This window comes from Sparus aurata, chromosome 14, assembly GCF_900880675.1.
Source record: "Sparus aurata chromosome 14, fSpaAur1.1, whole genome shotgun sequence".
Classification (NCBI taxonomy): Eukaryota; Metazoa; Chordata; class Actinopteri; order Spariformes; family Sparidae; genus Sparus; species Sparus aurata.
In genome coordinates this window covers 10,502,568-10,517,552 of record NC_044200.1, presented here as the reverse complement: position 1 = coordinate 10,517,552, position 14,985 = coordinate 10,502,568, and the positions used below count along the sequence as shown (strand labels likewise).

The window sequence follows — 14,985 nt, the reverse complement described above, 5'->3', positions numbered from 1 at the left end:
CAAATGAACGTCTTCTCCTGCAACTCCGTATTTCTGCAGAGGAGTGTGCTGAATATTTCCGGCAACAGTGCAACGTAACGTGTGCACGCGCGGAGGAGGGAGGGACAGAACGAGACATGAAGGCATCTGACCAATCCGTGCATCTGACCTATCCGGGCTGGATAGCACGGATTGGTCAGATTTTTCTCAGTCCTACAGCTGCCACAGAGGTCCGATTATTTTCGTTCCTCTTTCTGAATACATAATGTATTGACTACTCTCAGGATAGCAGGATCATTTCACCCAGTATAACAAAATGTGTTTCTGAACAACATTATAAATCTGTGTACCCTTCGTTCTTTGGTTTTTCCGTTTCAGAACCAAATTAAAATAACAGAAAAACAACTTTGTTTTTCTGTTATTTTGTTTTAAAACCAGAACGGAAAAACGGACAAACAGAATAACACAAAATCACACATTTTGTAGCTGTTATTCTGTTTTAAAACAAAAACAGAATAACGTGAAAATTAAGTTTTTTCTATTTTTACTGTTTTGTTATTGTGATATTTGGAAAATTCGGATTTAGGAGCGGCAGCGCAGTAATTGTAATTCATGTAATTCACACAGAAAGCTGCGCTGCCGCTTCTAAAGAGACGTGAGGGTAGACGTCAGCGACTTTTACTGGTGTTATTTGGAGACTTTTTTGGTGTTTGGAGACTCTGACTTGAAAGCACGTATCACTCTGCAGTTACTGTGTTCAACGAGCAGCGGGTGCTGCCGTGAGTCCCTCCCCCGTCCAAAAGCACTCACAGGTGGTCAGTCTCTCAGTAGCCTCGTGCAGCAGTTCAGTCAGAGCAGAGAGGAGACACACACCACTCCGCCTCCAGGCTGTAAATGAATCACGGATGCGCATGGCCGCCGCCACTCCGGCGTACAGAGCGGGGTGTAAATGTACCATTTATTGCCAAATAATAGCCGGGTTTCAATTAACCGCAGGGTCCCTTTAAACGCCGGGTGCAGGTGTATATTTTGATAAATAACCGCAGGGGAAACACCCCGATCTCATCATCATGATGTCTACCGTCACGTCTCTTTAGGAGCGGCAGCGCAGCTTTCTGTGTGAATTACATGAATTACAATTACTGCGCTGCCGCTCCTAAATCCGAATTTTCCAAATATCACAATAACAAAACAGTAAAAATCAAAAAACTTAATTTTCACGTTATTCTGTTTTTGTTTTAAAACAGAATAACAGCTACAAAATGTATGATTTTGTGTTATTCTGTTTGTCCGTTTTTTCCGTTCTGGTTTTAAAACAAAATAACAGAAAAACAAAGTTGTTTTTCTGTTATTTTAATTTGGTTTTAAAACGGAAAAACCAAAGAACGAAGGGTACACGGATTATTATAGACCCTAGCTTTAATCCAATTTCTTTCTTTCTGTCCATGCTCTCCATGGTTGTCGAGGTAGTCTGAAATTGGTTGACACACATGTCAAAGTTAACCAAGGTTGAATTCAATACAGTGCTTCATGGTTGAGTGACCCCAGTGACCAAATGTTAACACAGATGTAACTGAAAAGAAAGGATTTCAGTCCAAAACTTTATCCTCATACGTGCTGGTACGATCTATCTATAGGATGAAATGTTAGCAGTTACTGTCTCTGCAAACTACTTAAAACGTTTGTATGTGTCATGGGCTACCACTGTACGGACATTTCTACAAAACCTGTCATATCATGTTCACATTCCATTCCAAAGGTGGAGTGGATAGTGGTGGGGTTCCAGGTGAGAGGGCTGCCAAGCCAATGACCACAGTTCAGGACTGCGTTTCAGCGGTTGTAAGTGTGTCACCACTGTATATTTTTAGGGAGGGCTCAGAACAATTTCCAGCCATGGTTGTAGCAACAGAAACAGGTATTTTAAATCAAAACATGATGTTTTCCTAACCTTAACCAAATAGTTTTTGTGCCAAAACACAACCAGACCCTAAACACAACATTATCGCAACATAAAATAAAAAAATATAACATAAAGAAATATAAAGTCTCAACAAGTTGTTTCAGTGTTGTATAGAAGTTCTTGTGCATGTTAAAGGTTTTAATATTTAAAAAGCAATAAGTGGGCGCCAACGGGAACTCCTCTCTCCCTCAGAAAACACTACTCCTGAAACACCTCATCAGTAATCCTGCCTTTAATTCCGTGACTTCTTGACATCACAAAGTGTCACCACGTTACACGCGTAATTTATGCCTATATTCAGGGTAGAAGTGAACCTTACTGGAATCTGAAAACACAACAGAGCCGTCCGGGCACACGGTAAACGATGCTGGCTCAGGGGTGTGTGAGCTGACCAATCAAAGCAGACTGGGTATTGGCGGGGGGGGGGGGTCTCTGTCTCCTTAAATAGACAGGACCTACATCTCCTACATTAGGGAATATAGGGCTGCAGCACTGGACAGTATGAGTAAACTGATGTGTTTTTTGAGCATTAAAACATGTAAACATATAATGAGCATGATTTGTCTCCATTAAGATTCCTGCACTGCAACTTTAAGTAACTTTTTTTAAGCAGGACTTGTAGTAGTAGGACTCTTTTCTTGAGTAAAACACCTGAATATCACTGACAGCGTCTCAGACTGAGAGACACAGGCGGGCACACAGACTGAAGTCCTGAGCTCCAGGTTACAGAGGACTCTCTCTGTTAAAAGAGAAAAGCTTCCCCTCTCCCTGCACCTTGTTCCCTGTTCAGGAGCATTTACGTTTTCTATTAACTGTGTGGTACTGACAGGGGCAACTCAGGGGATCCCCTACCTGATATAAGACATACGCTCACACACACACACGTGCGTGTGCACACACACACACACACACACACACACACACACACAGTGGAGTTCTGTCAGTGTTGCAGACTGTCTGTCTCCTTGTCGATCCAGCGGTGACTGTAACTAGGTGTAATGGCCAGCCTGTGGTTAGCAACTCTATGGGCCTATTCACAAGCCCCCCCCACCCCTTTCTACACACACACACAGGGACACCGCACACACACACACACACACACACACACACACAGTGTTTACAGTGGTGTATTTGGACTGAGCTGCTAATTGAAACATATTTCTTTTTCCATCCAAAAGAGTAAAGGGCATCCCTATTTTCCCAGTGTGAAGGCGTGGTGTGTGTGCCTCTGTTTGTGTGTGTGTGTGTGTGTATGTGTGCTCTTGTGGAATAACTCAACTGCAGGGTCCACTTTGGCAGGGGGCCAAAAGCATTACCATACAAATCCAAGTGGCGCTGCCCCTCAAATTCTCATCCAAGTTATTTGGGGTATATTGCACTCTGTGACACAGGCTCTCACACACACGTATGCACACAGGTACAAATTCAAGACACTATTGTATACATGGCCAGAAACTTAAAAATGCATTATGGATACTTCCCCAGCAAGTAAACATTTATATACTGGCTTATAGTTATTCCCAGTGCTGTATATGTAACAGTGTGAGAGCTGTGAAGCCCACTGTATATATTTGGCCCATGCTTTGGAAAAGTTACATAACTTAAGGGGAAAAAAAATCATCATGAATATACATGTTATGATATGTGTGAATATCCATGAGAAACACAGCCGTCTTCATGGTTCATTTCAAATGTTTTCCTTTCAAAAATGCGGGAATTCTGGATTTTCTTCATTGCTTGGTTGGAATGAACCCTTCTTTAATCCCCCCTCTCTATTCCTATGTTTTAACCCTCTGATTTGAACAACCCCCGAACAATGTGAACATATTAAAAAAGGAACGACATAAAGAAAACATTGAACAAAATCAAACAGAAAACATCAAACATTTTTAAACTGATTTTAACCCTCTGATTCAAACACCCCCCAACAGAAAACATCAAACATTTTTAAACTGATTTTAACCCTCTGATTTTAACCCTGATTTGAACAACCCCCGAACAATGTGAACATATTAAAAAAGGAACGACATAAAGAATACATTGAACAAAATCAAACAGAAAACATCAAACATTTTTAAACTGATTTTAACCCTCTGATTTTAACCCTGATTTGAACAACCCCCGAACAATGTGAACATATTAAAAAAGGAACGACATAAAGAATACAATGAACAAAGTCAAACAGAAAACATCAAACATTTTTAAACTGATTTTAACCCTCTGATTTTAACCCTGATTTGAACAACCCCCGAAAAATGTGAACATATTAAAAAAAGAACGACATAAAGAATACATTGAACAAAATCAACCAGAAAACATCAAACATTTTCAACTGATTTTAACCCTCTGATTCAAACACCCCCCAACAAAAAACATCAAACATTTTTAAACTGATTTTAACCCTCTGATTCAAACACCCCCCCAAACAGAAAACATCAAACATTTTTAAACTGATTTTAACCCTCTGATTTTAACCCTGATTTGAACAACCCCCGAAAAATGTGAACATATTAAAAAAAGAACGACATAAAGAATACATTGAACAAAATCAAACAGAAAACATCAAACATTTTTAAACTGATTTTAACCCTCTGAGCAGCTGGAGGAACCCTTCCTCCAGCTGCTCATCCAGTGCACCCAGGATGGATGTCACCTTATCCACAGTCTCTGGTTTCTGTTGAGAGATGAAATAAACATATGGCATGAGGTCAAAATTACCATTTTCCTAAACAGAATAACACATTTAACAGATAAGCAAATAAACAGAAACAAGGCAGTACCTGGAAGGTGGTGGGCACGGTGGAGTGAAGGCTAGAATTGTTCTGAGCCTTGAGATGAGTGATGGTGACTCGCTCTCCAACATGCACAGGTTCGACTGCTGCCCCCCTCCAGAGGCACACCTCCAGCCTGTCAGAATCCTGTTAAACAAAGGGAAATACATTAACAATAAGACCGGTTACAACACATTACCTCTTCCTTTTCCTCCTCCCACTTTTTTCCTCCTTTATCCATCTCCTGTTTCATTTTTTCCTCTTTCTGTTCTCTGTTCTTTGTCCTCTTCTTCCTGCTGTACTTCATCTTCATCTTCTCTCGTCCTTCTGCCCCTCTTTTTCTCTTGGTTAGTCTTCCTCCTTTCTCCCCTCCTCTTCCTCTATCTCATCTATCTCCCCCTTGAACTTTTCCACATGTTGTCACATTTTAACCACAAATGTAAATGTATTTTATTGGGATTTTATGTGATAGACCAACACAAATTGGTGCATAATTGTGAAGTGGAAGGAAAATGATACATGGTATTACTTTTTGTTTTTACAAATAAAAAATTGAAAAGTGTGGTGTGGAAAAATAGTAGTAGTAAGTGTTTACAGCTTACCTGCCGTAGCGTTAGTTTCTTCAGGGGGTAGATGTCCTTTCCAGAAAAAATTTTAACCACAGGTGATGCCTGAATGACAATATAGATAGATGACATGTGTTATAATGATATTCCAAACTGTATGCCACAGTACTATGGATGTTCACTGCCAATTTACTATCTTAATACTAGAAGCCATGGAAAAAACTTGCCTCCACTACCTGGCCCCTCCACAGTCAAGAGGCCCTGACTGCTGGCACACTCACTCAGGTGAGTGGCAGTTGATGGGGGGTGCAGCAGGGTCTCTGCCTCTCTGTGTAGGTCGTCTACGACCTCCATGTCTGTTGTTCGAAAGAACTGGGTGCTACTGCTGATGTTGAGCAGGTATGGGGGTTGTTTGCCCCGGATTGTGTATCCTCTGACAAAATATGTGAAGCCAATTTAAAATTTTCTTGCTAAGTCTTCGTAAATTGTGAATTTGGTGCACGATTGCCCATCAGTGACCACCGCCACTTAAGTTTTTTTTGTGACGGCGGGGCGAACAGTCGTTTGGGAAAAATCCCAAGATATGACTCTTGGAGAGTCTATCATTTGCAGTACTTAAATTGTCAGCAGTGGGGGCCTGAAATACGGATTGCTTGATTTTGTTCCCAGGACGTCTCTGAGTGCCATTCTGAAACGATAAAAAACAAAAACACACACAGACATAAGTGGTTTTTAAAAAAAGACAAAAACACAAGTGTCATTCAAGTCTCGCTCTGAAATATCACAAAGTAGGTTAAACATTTTATCACATATTATTAGGTAATGCTACCTTGAGGTTCTCTAGAGGTAGTTTTTTTTTTTTTTTTTAATCCCGTGAACACCTTCAGTGATCCATTATCAACTGGCAAAGAAGCTGGCTATCTAGACATATATGGACAGACAGACAGACAGACAGACAAACAAGGCCTTATATTTTCAGTTGGACTTTAGAGACTTAATATATAAAAACCTTTCTGTGTAGGAATTGTTTCCATAATGTTGTAAGACACTTGGAATAACAATCTCAGCCTGTCAGTGGCAAGCACAAGCAATTTTAGTGGAAGTAACGTACTGGACTGATTCCATGAGCTTTTGGTAAATATATGACACACTATAAAACATGTTAATACAGGGCAGTTTGTAGTAGTATCTGGGTTGTATACATAAGTCAAAGAAATTGTTTTAATGTCATTGTATTTAAAGAAGCAGTGATAACAAAGGACACACCTGAAAATAAAAACATTGAGAAATAAAATAAAAAAGTGAATCAGAACAACAAAATGTAATTTCAAGGTTTAATCTTGTGAGATACTTAAGACACAATTGGAACCTGTAACAGATTGACCTGATAAAGGATTCCAGCTTTTTTATTAAAAAATGTATTTGTAGTTTTTGTTCAGCTGCCAACACATATAACTGCACATTTTGTTTATTCAGCATTTGGATGCTGTGCAATGACTTAAAAAAATGAATGTGATAAATCTAACTTCATTGTATACTTTATTTTGGTACCTGTGGTTTCGGTGGAATAGAATATTATACATTTACATTTAGGACATTAAAGTCCGTGTAAAGCAAAAATAAATGTGTGTTGTGAGTTTGTCACACCACAGAAACACGTGTCATTGACCACTGAGCCAAATTTGAAAGATTAAAAAAATTGCCAAGTATATAAAATTAGGTCTCAAAATCATGGAAAAACAAGCACTTCTCTCTGCTGTGAAACGCTGGGGGCGTGTCAGATAGAGGCGCTGGAACCACGCCCACGCGCGGGAGGGGAGCTGCCTCCGTGTACTGTACAAGGACTTAACGTACAGTAACAATCGAAGCTAGCAGCATCATCGGAGGACCCAGCCCGACCTGTTTGAGCCATCAGAGCCAGAAACTGACTCCGAGTCAGACACTGATAGTGCTCAGCCTCGTTCCTCACAGTCCATGTTTTACATTACACAGAAACGTAAAACCCGAGTCTACATATAATTCCTTGTCATGGCTATATAGGTGTACATAAAATATTACCTGTAGATTATCACTGTGCTGTCAGATGGACTCCGCTCAGGGAATGAGGCCAAATCATGTCATGATTAAATGCAATAACATTTGCTAACATTGCATGGGCATGACAGGATGCACGATGTAAAATCACTTTCAGGATTTGCACCTTCAGCAAAATGCATTTAATTGCCCAAATGTACAATATTTATAACATACATAAGCACACACGTACGGGCTTGACTTAAAAAAATCAAGCCCTAGCCAAGCTGAGCCTGTGCAGTGATGCCGGTAACGCGTTGCTCTAATCTGACCAACTTTTTCTGTGAGGAGTAATCTAACGTGGTAATATTTCCAAACCACTAATCAGATTAAAGTTACTTATTCAAATCACTGTGGGTTACTATTATTTTTGTCATTTTCCTTAGTAAAAATATATATTTTTGCTTTCTTCTTGCGTCTCGGGTAGTGATGTCACGTGCGCGAGAAGTCACATTTTCAGCACGAGGACACTCACTCACGTGTAAAACCACGCAGCGGCACAAACAACAGGGAGGGAGGAGAGAGATGCGCCTTTTGTAGCTGGAAATACAGTCATTATTTTGAGTTATTAAAAAAAAACCTCACACACACAAATGCTTGATCAAGGGCCGGCACGACCCGGCCCGAGGATATTGACGGGAAATATTGGCCCGGTTCGGCTCCACTGACCAGCATCAACAGACTCTTCAGATATCCAGACTTTACCTGGTGACAGTTGCTGTAACTATCGGTGGTATAGTGGACACTGCAGAGATGGGTGATGGTGGTGATTTTTAACTCTCCACAGTAGCTCCTCTTGACAAAATCTATCCACAGTTTCCTTATGGTGTCGTTGTAGGAAACTTAATCGTGGCTGCGTTACGTAACGTGTAGACACTCACTCGAAAGCCGGAAAACCGCCCAATCTGGCAACACTGGTCTGTGTGCATGCAGGCTAGCCCCCCATTCCGGCTCTGCGGCCAATCAACGCGCACCTCATTACATATTAATACAATGCACTTCCGGACCAGTCGAAACCACGTGCGTAATCTCGCGTGAGAAAGTTGCGGTATGAAAAAGTGTCAGAACAAGCTCTATGTTTGATTTTTTATTTATTTTTTTTCTAATAAGTTTTATGAATTGATCCAAAGCGATCCAAGGGGGACTGGATACGTAAAAAAACAGGTGATGACTCCTTTAAAGGTCTTCGGTAACATTGCCATATACCCTTTTGACAGCATTAACTTACGGTATAACGTTGAAAGGTCCTAATCCACATGAATCATGTAACATTAGTAATAGAAGTTAATTGTGAAAGCCAACTGAGTTTAGCCTGCGAACACAGGCTGCTAACTACAACTCAGCATATGCATAACGTTATGCATTAATCTCATATCATCTGACTGCCAGTAACGGTAAATTTCGAGCATCACCTAGTTCACGTAAAGTAACGTTAGATGTGTATTATTAACACAGTTTTGCTGAGAACGAAGGAGTATTGGCTGAATTGTTCTCAGTTCACCAAAGAAAGCCCGGTGTTGATAAATGAATGGATCAAGCTAGTTATCCTTTGCTAAATTACTTACCGGTCGATCAGAAACGTTACTGAAATAAAGCTGGGAAAGACAAAGACGCAGGTCTGACAGCAGGTTCTTTTAGAAAAGAGTTAGTTGAATCGGAAACTATTTACAATAGGAATCTATAAATTTACACTCATTTAATACATTAGCTTTTGAATAGTTACTGTGGCAGAGCAGTCGTCAGGGCTGTAAACGGTCGTAGATGTGTAATAACGGTTCGCACGCGCTGGTTATTTTACCGCTGCTACTGTGTTTGTGTGTGCGCTAGGGCGGCTGGTGAAAAATATTCTAGGTGGGGCTGTATGTAGGTTAGGGTAACTATTCCAATAAAAGAACCCTTTTAGAAATGACAGAATGTGGAACTTCAAATGATTTATTTCTTTTTATTAATTAAAACACTTAAAGTCAAAAGAAAATATACATTCAGTATCAACAAAGTTGAAATGAAAAGACATGGATGTAAACCTCGATGTCATGGCAACAAGATGGATTTTTAAAAATACACTTGCCTGTTAGGTGTTAAATGTGACCATCTGCCACTATACATAACTGATACAGTACATAGTGTCATTAAGTAACTGCTGCATCTGCACACCTTAACTTGTAGTCTGTTGACATTTTAGAGCTTAATTATACAAAGAAATAAAGGCATTAAGTGAATGTATTTTGTATTTCCAAATTGACCAGTATCACTATTAAACTTGATTTACATTTTTTATGTAAACATTTTTCATGATGCTGTGGATTTTTGATTATTCGCTATGGTTTATGATATGCTTTATGATATTCAGATGACAGACAGTCTACTATGCACACAGAGAGTAACCCCTGTATACGAGAGAGTGGAAAGTTACAAAAGCAAAAGTGAAGACAGAGGAGTAGAGACAAATATGTGTCCTTGAGCAGGAGGGATGGTACGACAGGGGGGAGGTAAAATACCCCCAACTAGAACAACAGGATGGGAAGCAAAGTGTAACTATATCCATTTATGGCGTAAGACACCCCAACCATAGTAACAAAGTGTGATGCAAAGTGTAAAATGTATCTATATATGGTTATGCTTTATGAAATGTAACGCCCCTAAGATTGCAATAAAACGAGCCACCAAAAGGAGGAGAACTCGGAACTCTTGGGGACAGCTGCAGGAGCAGATCACGTGATCTGTATTGGGCTGGAGGGTTCTCCCTTTGCAAAGGCGGAAACTAATTTTGACTCTGTGTGATCATTCAGTCTTCTCTCCCTCCAGTGTTTACAGAGTTGAGGTCCTGAGGATTCGGGGTGACAATTCTGGTCACAACAATGCCCTGTTATTTTAGGATGAAACTACACAAACTGGTGGTAATCTGTCCCAGGTGAAGTGAGAACAAGTGGACAGGGACAGAGCAAAAGTAAAGGAACAAGAAACCTTGTTCTTTGCTCTAAGAGCCCAGACACACCGACTCGATTCTGACAACGGATGAATGACCAAACACTCTGCTTCCAATCATGTCTTCTGTTACCGCTTGAACTCTCCAAAGAGGCCACAGCTGATAACTGACACGCCCGAATCGTGATTGTTTGGATCATAATAAGCATGTAAGTTTTCCGCCATGAAAATGTGTTGCCACTGAAATCCACAGTATAAAATACAAATTGAGGAGCCACAGCAGAGTGGTTAAGCACGTTTTAACAGCTCATCTCGCACAAAATCTTTCACACTCAATCTATACATCAGACAATGGGCAGCTGTTGGCTCCTTTGAGTCAGAATGGCATCTTTACAACCTTTCAGTCAGGGCAGTGACATGTGCTCATGGGTATGTGCATCCATGGCTTTAGGTGCTTAAATCACCAAGCTGAATGTCTCTCTACGATCAGCAATGGTTTATCATGGCGCAGCCCACAAATCCTTGGAATTTCTGCATGTCCAACCCTAACCCTAATTTGTCCAACCACCACGGAGCTGCAATGTAAACATAATCAATAAGTTTGCCTAACCATAACTGTTAGCATAAAGTTGCCAGACACAGATAAAAAAAAAGTAAAGGAATAAAACTTCTGCTAACTTTAGCTGACGTTAGCTAGTAAGCTAGTAAGTGGTTGTACTAGCTTGCTCTGCCTGGACTGGGAGCTCGGAGCACTAGGGTATTAGTTGGTGTTGTTTACCCATCACCCCTTGTGTGCAAAGTGGCTAAGGGTTAGCTGGTTAGCATGCTAACTTCGCTAGATATTTCTGCAAAACAGTACACAGACTTCTTTGAAATAATGTCAGAACTGTTATTCCTATTCTGCTGATAATCTTTAAGTTTTAATTTCGGAATGTTTGCAACTCAAATTCTTACATATTGTGCTTTTAAGCTGACACAACTCAACACAACTTCAGTTCAGCGGCCTGCTGAGAGGAAGCTAGACAGAAACTAGTTGGACATTAAAATGACACGATCAGCAGAGGTTAAGCAGGAACCAGTTGGAAATTTGCTGGAAATGTATTTCTGCTTATTGGAAAATAACAGAATATTTTTAAGAATCATGTCCAGGGTAATTTTCAATGGATTTTGAGGTCATTATTGTGCTAATTGGAAGGCAATTTTATTTAAATCTAAAATACATTACCACCTACTTACCAGGAAATCTACAGATTGTAAAATGAAGTGTGACCTTAATTGAAGTTCGTTTGACTGTTATTGTTTCCTTCATACAAAACGCAGCCAGCAGAGACGGAGATTTGAGCCGTCTCTGATGTTGTTATTAACAGAAAATAACACAGTAAAGATAATTAGAACAAAGACAGCAGACAGCAGATTAGCAGTAGGATCTTAGTGAAAAGGAAAATCAAGCAAATTGATGCTCAATTAGAGAGAAAAAAAAGAAGCTTTTACTGCATGGAATTTGAAATGGCCTTTTTCTCCCTGAAACTGAAACTTCAGTGAAAGCACATAATAGTCCACTTCACGTAATGTGCGATTTAGAGGGGAAAGAAAGCATTACCTGGCAATGAACAGGTACAGCCATCGGATATTTTTAACCGAGGAGAACAGATTGTGCTGCACTCTTCTCTGTTCTTTTCTGCACGAAGATTATAGAGTATGACCTGCGAGAGGTATTCAAATATTTGGGGAGATAAATTGGTCTTTTTGTAGTTCACATGTTCAGAAAATGTCATGCGGTAAGTATTTCTAAATCTGTCTGGCACCACTACCATACCAGTCTCATCCCTTTATCCTTTTGAGCTACATTCACCGCCTTGTTACCCAGGGGGGTCACTTAAGGACGAATGCAAATGATTCCTTCCTCTGCTCTGCCAGCCTCCCGACGACCCCAATCACACGCCTCTGGCTCCGAAAGCTGCTCTCCTCTAACTCACGCGGAGAGACCCCGTCATTTACAGCGACTTCGAGTTCCATTCTAAGTGGATTTGAATGGATAAAAGAGAAAGTCAAGGAATGAAAAGCTATTAAAAGGTTTCTGTAGGTCACTCTGGCTACATCTGTTTTGCAGCTCACCTTGCATTATGTCAACTGGATTTGGGGGGGGGGGTCGGATCAGGACTGGATGTGTGTGTGTGTGTGTGTGAAAATGTGAACATGTTCACTGCAGTGCCCAGAGGGTGAGATAAGAGGAAAATGGAAGGTGATTTTTTTGTACTAAGGAGGGTGAAATTAAACCTTTTCCCCCTCCCATGAGGGCAAAGGAAGTCTGGATTTGTATGGAAATCAGCTGCGGGGAAGTTGTCCTCAGAAAGAAGGTCAGCCTGAGTGAATTGAGAGTTATACTACAGAGTAAAATGTTCAAGCTTTGCAGAGGAGTACAGAGAGGTCATCTGGATACAGCAAAAGTTATGAAAAGAGAAAAAAGTTATTGATGCTCTTGTTTCAGTAACTCAGTTTCTCCAGTTAGCTTTTAATGGAATGACGAGATGATGCTTTCGTGAATCAAAAGCAGCCTCCGTAGAGGAACGCTTGATTCAAATCATGAAGGGGAGAGAATAATGAAAGAGAATACTCTGTCCTTCACAGCCACAGAAAATTGGATAACCTGCCACTACAAGGATAAGGTGACTAAAAGGGCAGAACATTTACTATGTGGATTCAGCAAAAAACATTAGGAATTATGACATTTATTTGTTTATACAAAAGAGGGAGATACAGCGATGTCTGAAAGGATGTAAGAGATCGACTGAGGTTAGAGACCTCTGATGGCCTTTCATTTCATAATGACAGCCGACATTAATTTCCTTTTAACCATGGCCGTGACCATTCCCTAACCTTAAAGGACGAGTTTACACAAAAGTTTCATAGTCCACAAAACATTTCTTGAGCTTCACAGATGGGGTAAATGGGGACTTTTAAAAACATAATGAAACTAGAATGTCACTCGTCAAACTCAATGGCTAAGATGACCAGATCAAGGATCCACATCTAGTTGTGATCACTCACATATACCATATACTAACCCTAACCCTAACCCTAAATACCCCTGATTTCTTTCATTAAGATTCATATATTATTCACTGTGAAATTAGCAAAAAAGTTAAAAAAAAAAAAAAAAAAAAAAACGCTCTATTTTGCAATTTGAAAAAAAAGTTCCTGGATCCACTGCGTTATCTGGATCTGCACCGAAAATGCTATGGGGTCTATTCTGTGCTTAGACCCATATTCCATCCAAGTTTTTTTTATAATCCGTTCAGTATTTTTTGTGTAATCCTGTTGACAAACCAACATACCAACAAACATACACGGGTAAAAATATTCTAAAAAAAAAAAGAAAAAAAGAGACAGTAATGGCTCCATGCAGCTTGCCCAGCGTAATCTAAGCTTCTTCAAGTTTTAGCAACTGCAATGAAGATTTTGTTTTTAAAAAGGGGCGTAAAGAACATCTTTTCAAATCGATGTTGGATTACATTGAATGAGCATTATGTTGTAGGGTTAGTTGTATGTTTTTCTCTCCATTTTGAAAAGTCCCCATCTACTTCAGTTGTTTTGGAGAAGGCTGCACCACCATTTTGCTGTGACGCTCCAGAAACGTTTTTGGGTAAACCAAAAAGTCATTCCAACCCAAACCACCATCTCTTATTGTGCCTGAACTTTACCAAATGTCATATGAGAAAAGCTGTCATATGAGAAAACTCTTTAGTTTTTGCTTCGTTTTAGAAACCACAGCAAAATGTTTTCCTGCCAGTAAGGCCAGCCGACCAAAAAATTGCTATATGTGTTGTTCTGGAGGATAATTCGAAAAAATGTATTGGACTTGTTGAGCAATGAAGGCTGGTGTTGATCTATCCTCACCAGAAAAACAACAGAATTATTTGTTTGTTCAGGAAGGGAAGCAGAAGGATGTTGTTCTAGCATAGCGAAAATGTCTTAGTCCTGTTATATGAAAATAACAGCTGAGGCAAGTATTGTTTCCTCCGCCGATCATTTCCTATAGTAGTCAAACTGTTGGAGCGATGCTCACAGTGTCCTGACAGCCAACTGTTGTACGATTGTTATACAGTATAGGGACGGCTCGCATCCGATCGGAAACTAGCATTGGGCACCGAACATATTAACTTGAGCATAATATGTCTCATACATGTTTGGCACAACAAATCTGCAAAAGTGATGAAGATAAAGTTCATTTGGCCTCGACTCCTCACTGTGTTTGCATTCATGAATGGCCAAGTCCGCCCACGCACACAGGCTCTCCGGAACAAGGAGATGAACAGAGTGTGAGTGTATATATGTTCACTGTTCTCTCTACCTTTCTCTAATGCAACAAAAGGAGCCATCTGTAGCCATTGTCTTAGTTGGTGGATAAGCCGAAGCCAATCCAGTCCTCTCAGGACTGATCTGCGGTTGGGCCGGCGTTCTCGTAATCCTATTAGGAGTGGGTGATTTCTTCGGATCAAACCAGGGGTATGGAAGGCAGATAAACTGAAGCTTTTGGACAAAGAGCCACATGAGAGTTTCAATCTATTAGGAGGTATCCAGCTTTTGTGAAACTGTGACAGATGAGGCAAGAAAGCAATAACTCAGCGTTGAATGTGACGAATGGTCATGAATACTGATTTGGAGCCGAGTGAAAAGATTTTTCCAAATAAAAGGCTTGGATGCAAAAAGT

General features: G+C 40.3%; 1 long non-coding RNA gene across 1 annotated transcript; it reads right to left on the bottom strand.

The window, feature by feature from the left end:
• Positions 1-3,851: 3,851 nt before the first annotated feature.
• LOC115595934 (uncharacterized) lies at positions 3,852-5,383 on the bottom strand. The gene is made up of 3 exons (XR_003986828.1): positions 5,313-5,383; positions 4,720-4,857; positions 3,852-4,613 (listed from the first exon to the last, which is right to left on the bottom strand). It is a non-coding gene; the product is annotated as an uncharacterized LOC115595934 (long non-coding RNA).
• Positions 5,384-14,985: the final 9,602 nt, after the last annotated feature.